Source organism: Lathyrus oleraceus, chromosome 2, assembly GCF_024323335.1.
Source record: "Lathyrus oleraceus cultivar Zhongwan6 chromosome 2, CAAS_Psat_ZW6_1.0, whole genome shotgun sequence".
Taxonomy (NCBI): Eukaryota; Viridiplantae; Streptophyta; class Magnoliopsida; order Fabales; family Fabaceae; genus Lathyrus; species Lathyrus oleraceus.
The window spans coordinates 142,602,246-142,609,479 of NC_066580.1; the positions used below are offsets into that span (position 1 = coordinate 142,602,246).

At 38.6% G+C, this 7,234-nt stretch overlaps 1 non-coding gene across 1 annotated transcript; it reads right to left on the reverse strand.

Moving 5' to 3' along the window:
* Positions 1-3,015: 3,015 nt before the first annotated feature.
* On the reverse strand, positions 3,016-3,122 carry LOC127124881 (small nucleolar RNA R71). Its single transcript, XR_007804360.1, has one exon. It is a non-coding gene; the product is annotated as a small nucleolar RNA R71 (small nucleolar RNA).
* Between the last annotated feature and the right edge of the window lie 4,112 nt (positions 3,123-7,234).

Here is a 7,234-nt window from a genome sequence, read left to right on the forward strand (position 1 = left end):
TTTAATGATGTACATTAAAAAAGCGGACAAACGAGTTTGGACGCTAGTAATTAATAATAGTGATTTATTTTGTGTTTTTTAATGATTTTTTTGATAAAATGTAATTTGAATAATTCATAATAACTATGTTTATTGAAATAAAAATACTTGTGAATTTCATAAGTACTGCTGGTATTTTTTTTAAAAATATTTAATTTCTATATAATTTAAATAAGTCCACCCTAAATTAATACATTCGTTGATGTCATTTTATTTAGTTTTAGCTTTTATTTAAAGTGTTAAATTTTGAGCTATAATTTAAATAAATTCATACTAAATTATTGAAAGATTCAACATCAAATGAAGAACCTTGTTCAAGAAATGACGAAGAAGAAAAAACAATTCAATACTCGAACGAAGAAGGGGAGGAGAGACATTAACCTCGGGGAGAAATATGAAAAAATGTTCTTCTAATGAAGAGGATGAAATATGCTTAAAAGCATCATGCGATGGAGATATTATTCCAAGTATCAAACCATCTTATGCACAACTGTTTAAAATAAGTGGTCAATTAGTGGAAGAAATAGATAAACGGAGAGAACGTACCCTAGAACTTAAGGAATCACTAAGACATCTTAAGAAAATAAATGACTCATTCAAGATAGAAATTACTAATCTTATAAATTTGAAAGAAGAATGCAAGTGGCACGACTCCCTTATAAAAGAAATAATTGATTTACGTGAAACCCAAGAAAAGTTTAGCCAAGAAAAAAAGATGTTTGGCCTAATTTTATCACGTTAGAGATTTTCTATAAATAAGAATAGTCTTGGATTTAAAAAGGATAGAAAATCTAAGAAGTGTATAAATTGATAACGCGAAAACGTATCGTATTTTTGGCCCTATATGCACTGTTTTTTACTCGATTAACACTATTTATTACACAATATTTTATGTTTATTTGTAGGTATTCATCGACCAAAAGGTTTACCGCAAGAAAAATGGAAAATAACAAAAAGGAAAGAAAAAGGCAAGAAAAGGGAAGAAAATGAGGCTTCCAATGGGATAATAGGCCACCAAAGCAAATGGGCTTGTGGCGCCCATTACCCAAAGGATATGGAGCCCGCCACATTGGGCGAAAAGGAAGGTGGCGCCCTCCACCAACCCTTGAAAAGTGGTGGGCGATTACTACAAGAGTGGCGCTCGCCACTCATCATGGAATTAGGGTTGTGGCAACCACCACAACCGAGTCTCCCCACTTTTCCTACTTTTCCTCCACCCTTTTAGCCATGATTTCCACTACTCTTGCTATAAATGAGGAATATGAAAAGGATATAAAAAGGGGACCATTCAGACTCGCACTGCTCTCTCTCTTCTTCCGGTTTTCAGTTTATGATTAATTTTTGTTCTGCTTTATTTTTTCTTGTAGTTTTCTAGGCAATTTCTTACCATTGTAAAAGTGATAGTTTCTCCACATCGGGACTATTACAATTTATTATTTTTCACGCATTTGGGATTCAATTGTAAGAGGTATTCATTGCCAAAGCCTGCCGGAATTATTTAATCAAAGATTCAAGATTCAATTCCAATTCTTAAATTTCCATTCAGGTTTATTATTGTTTACTGTTTTATTTATTTATGCCTTACTGTATGCTTAATTCCCCAATTGTCATGTCTGTCACCGGATCTATGTCCGGCTAAACCCTTAGGGATCGGTATGTAAAGACTGTCGAAACGACGGGATTAAAGAAATAATTGGTGTTAGTTTTTATAAAACTTATTTTTCCGGTTTTAGTTTCTTATTTTAATTAAACTGTTTTTCGTACGAGAGTACAAAACAAACTAAGGTTACGGTCAATAAAAAGGAGAGTTTGAGATTTTAACCAAATAGTTGAAACTAGGCATTGATCCTAAATACAGCGAGAGCGCTTTAGGATTAATTAGACTTTATATATATATATTCAAAAAGTACTTTTAAATTCTAAATGAGACCGCGAGAGCCAAGCATTCTGGTTTAGGAGTATGGTCGGAGTCAATAAAATGAGAGTGTGAGGCTAAGTCCTTTTTATAAATAATTTCTACTGAAGAATATTTTAACCAATAAGATTACACCAACTATCTATCGAATCCCCTAGGTTTGATGTATTACATACCGATATCCCCTATATCTTTTATCTTTATATTTATTCTATTCTATAGTTATTTCTCTTCATCCCTCCAATCTTAGAACGATCATTCGCCTTAGATTTACATAGTAACCTCAGACCACGATACGTTTGATTATTTGTCCTTGTGGGTTCGATAATCATTAAAACTACGCGATAGGATTGTGCACTTGTAGTCACGATTCACATAGACTTACCAAAGTCTCGATCAAGTTTTTGGCACCGTTGCCGAGGACTAATTTAGTTGATATCGTAACTCTGGCATTATCCAGTATAGACTAAGGCAACAACTCTTTTTCCCTTTCTACATTTGTTGAGTGTATGCCAAGTACTCGCTCTCAAGGCGAGAAATTAAAGCTACAACTCGATGAACCCGAGCGTTATCTTAGATTAGAACGCCGGATACGAGACTTGATACGGGAACATCGTATAAAGCTAAATCTTCCTGACCTTAACATTCCTACTTCTGAATCAGTTGTTCAACCATAGATGGCCGAACAAGTGCAAAACCATCCTCTTAAGTATTATGCAATCCCTTCACAAGATGAACCTCATAACAATATCGCTGCCCCTGCAATCGAAGCCAATAATTTTGAGCTTAAACCTTCACTGTTGTTAGCCTTACAGCAAAACCAGTTTTCAGGTAGTCCCACGGAGGACCCAAACCTACACTTATCAGTATTTTTGCAATACGCAGACATGGTAAAAGAGAATGGCGTCAGCCCAGAAGCTATAAGACTTCGTCTTTTCCCATTTTCATTAAGAGATAGAGCTAGAGCTTGGCTTTAGTCTCTACCATCCAACTCTGTCACTACGTGGAACAAGTTGAAGAAAGTCTTCTTAGCCTGATATTTCCCACCTAGCAAGACGGCTATGCTAAGAGCCCAAATAAACGGATTTAAACAAAAGGATAATGAATCACTTTTTGAAGCTTGGGAGAGATACAAAGACATGATGAGGCTATGCCCACATCACGGTCTAGAAGAATGGTTGATAATCCACACTTTTTATAACGGTCTCTTGTACAATACAAGATTGACAATAGACGCCGCCGCAGGTGGCACATTGATGGATAAACCATACAATGAGGCCTATCAACTCATTGAAAGTATAGCCCAAAATCATTACCAATGGGGAAGCGAAAGAACCTCTGTAGAGAAACCTCAACCGAAGGGCGGCATGTACGAATTAAGCAGTCTTGACCATGTCAACGCCAAGGTAGATGCCCTGACTCAAAAGATAGACAGCTTGACCATAACACCAGCAGCCACCGTGGCTGCCATAGCACCAAACTGCGAGATATGCGGAGTTCAAAGGCATACTGCCCCAGAATGTCAACTCTTGACAGGAACCTCCACAGACCAGGTGAACTATGCTCAAGGAAACCCCTACTCAAATACCTATAACCCAGGTTGGAAGAACCATCCTAACTTCTCATACAAAAACAATAATGCATTGTATGCACCTAATCAAACACGTGATATACCACCAGGATATCACAAAGCTGCCACAAATACTCAAACTGCTCATAGGAAATCAAACCTAGAAATAATGATGGAAAACTTTATAGCTACCCAAGCCCAAACAAATAAGGATTTCTTAAATCAAAACATACATACTAGTGAGCAAATCAAGCAATTAGCAAATAAGGTAGGCGCATTAGCCACCCACAACAAAATGTTGGAAACTCAAATCTCACAAGTGGCTCAATAACAAGCACCTACTGCTGCTCATGTAGGCACATTTTCTGGACAGCCGCAACCAAACCTGAAAATCATGCAAATGCTATTATATTACGAAGTGGGACAGAACTAGACAGACCGACCGACCCTAGAAATCAAAACCCATCCATGCATTAAGACCCAGGTAAGGTAACTGAGAAGGAAGACGAACAAGATGAAGATAAAAACGAAGAGGCCATAGAGAAAGAAGAACCTTATGTGCCTCCACCACCATATAAACCCCTTATCCCTTATCCTCAAAGACTTGTTAAATCTAAAAGTGTAGAGCAATTTAAAAAAATTGTAGAGCTTCTAAAACAATTAAATATCACAATACCCTTTACTGAAGTCATAACTCAAATGCCCTCATATGCTAAGTTTCTCAAAGAGATCTTATTTAACAAGAAGAAGATAGAGGGTAACGAAATCATTACACTTACTGCTGAGTGTAGCGCCATAATACAAAACAATATGCCTCCTAAGCTGAAAGACCCAGGTAGTTTCTCCATACCCTGTGTAATCGAAAAGTTTATCATCGACAAAGCACTATGCGACTTAGAAGCCAGTATCAGTTTAATGCCCTTGTCCGTATGCGAAAGGCTAAAAATGGGAGAACTAAGACCTACGAGGATATCTGTACAACTTGCAGATCATTCCGTTAAATTTCCCGTAGGTATGCTAGAAAACATTCTGGTGCGCATAGGACAATTCTATATTCCTATTGATTTTATAATCATGGATATAAAAGAGGATTCCAACATCCCTATCATATTAGGAAGACCATTCCTAGCCACAGCCGGAGCTATCATAGACATTAAGAAAGGCAAGCTAACATTCGAAGTTGGTGAGGAAAAATTCGAATTCATTTTGACGTAATTCCTAAAGGCACCAGCTATAGACGACTCCTATTGTCTACTAGATGTCATCGATGAATGCATAAGAGAAATGGAGAACGAACAAGCATCATACTCCGAAATACTGAAATTCCCAAGGCATTCCACTTTTGAAGATGAAATTTTAAGTAAGGAATACCAAGATGACAACCTAAGCGAATGCCTAGCACTAACGCCCAATCATATGCCTTGCCCAAGGAAACTAGCCCTAGAACTTAACACGTTACCCAAAAATCTAAGGTACGAATTCCTAAACACTGAACTTGAGCGACCTGTAATTGTAAATGTAGACTTAGGACAACTAGAAACCGAGAAGCTTCTACACGTTTTGAGAAAATACCCAACTACTTTAGGCTACAATATCTCAGATCTAAAAGGAATAAGCCCTTCCATATGCATGCATCGCATAATGCTTGAGGAAGACAGTAAGACCTCTAGAGAACATCAAAGAAGGGTAAATCCCATTTTGAGTGATGTAGTAAAGAAAGAAGTGCAAAAGCTGTTAGAAGCATGTATTATCTACCCGATATCCGATAGTCAATGGGTCAACCCAGTACATGTCGTACCAAAGAAGGGAGGCTTCACAGTTGTGAATAATGAAAAAGTAGAATCTATAGCGCAAGTATTGGTTACTGGAAGTAGAATGTGTATTGATTATAGAAAATTAAACAAAGCCACTCGGAAGGATCATTTTCCTTTGCCGTTTATCAATCAAATGCTTGAAAGATTGGCTAAGCATTCTCACTTCTGCTACCTAGACGGTTATTCGGGATTTTTCCAAACTCCTATTCATCCCGAAGACCAAGAGAAAACGACCTTCACATGCCCCTATGGTACATTCGCCTACCGACGAATGCCATTCAGACTGTGCAACGCTCCCGCAACATTCCAAAGATGCATGATGGCAATTTTCGCAGATTTCATAGATGACATCATGGAAGTCTTCATGGACGATTTCTCCGTATGCGGACATAGCTTTGAAGGATGCTTATCGAATCTTGAAATGGTACTAAAGAGACGTGTAAAAGTGAACCTAGTGCTAAACTGGGAAAAATGCCATTTCATGGTCCGACAAGGAATCGTGCTCGGACACATAGTATCCGACAAGGGGATTGAAGTCAACAAGGCCAAAATAGAAGTTATAGAAAACCTCCAGCCTCCAAAAACCGTAAGAGAAATACGAAGCTTTTTAGGACACGCCGGTTTCTACCGGCGATTCATTAAAGATTTCTCAAAAATCACAAAACTACTGACTGGTCTATTGATGAAAGACGCAGAATTCATCTTTGACGACAAATTCCTAGTGGCGTTTGAACAACTGAAAACAACTCTTATCACTGCACCTATCATGCAACCACCCGATTGGAGATTACCGTTTGAAATCATGTGTGATGCCAATGACTATGTTGTAGATGCAGTCTTATGACAAAGAAGGGACAAGAAACTTCATGCTATATACTATGCAAGTAGAACCCTAGACCCTGCACAGATGAACTATGCCACCATAGAAAAGGAACTTTTAGCCATAGTGTTTGCTCTGGATAAATTTCGTTCCTACCTAGTAGGAGCAAAGATAATCATCTAAACCGATCATGCTGCAATTAGATACCTGTTGAACAAGAAAGACGCCAAACCAAGACTCCTAAGGTGGATCTTAATATTACAAGAGTTTGACCTATAAATCAAGGATAAAAGAGGCACGAAAAATGTTGTGGCCGATCACTTGTCAAGAATGGAAGGTATTGAACCTGAACGAGTGCCTATAAACGATGATTTTCCGTACAAAATACGCAAAGCCCAATGTTAGATGCCCAAAAGTACTTATTTGAGCTATCAAATGTGGGCATCTTTCACTCCTTTTTTTCGTTAAAGTGTTCGAAACCGCCTTTGCTTTTGATGATTTGCAATACAATATGAAATGATCTTGGTACCCTTAATTTGTGTGTTATTGTGCAGGAATTAGGCATGAAAGAATAGAAAGCAAAGACACAAGAAAGTTGGCAAAGGGACCAAGAAAGGAAGCATTCATCAGCATGCTCGCTTGGCGAGTGTTGTAGTGAAGTGCTCGCTAGGCGAGCACCCAGCGAGCTGCTAGCGAACATCCCCATAATTTTACAGTAGCAAAGTCAGCAAACTTGCTGTAGCGAAGGTAGTAGTGAACGCTCCCAGACTTGGGCAAATTCACAACCAGCACTTACTCGCTAGGCGAGCCACTAGCGAGCTCCCAGCGAGCAATTCCAGTAGCAAAACCATCTAAACTCGCTGGAGCGAAGGAGGAAGCGTGGGCTTCGCCTAGCGAAGGTTTCTTCGCCTAGAGAACATGCAATCTAGACTTAGATATTTTTCTAGGCGCAGGTGCCTCAGGTGGCCTATTTTGGGGCTCGCTAGGCGAACCATTCTGCTCGCCTAGCGAGCATGACAGCTCAGACAGCAGTACTATAAGTAGCAGGGGCTACTTTTTGGAAGAAATACTTTTTG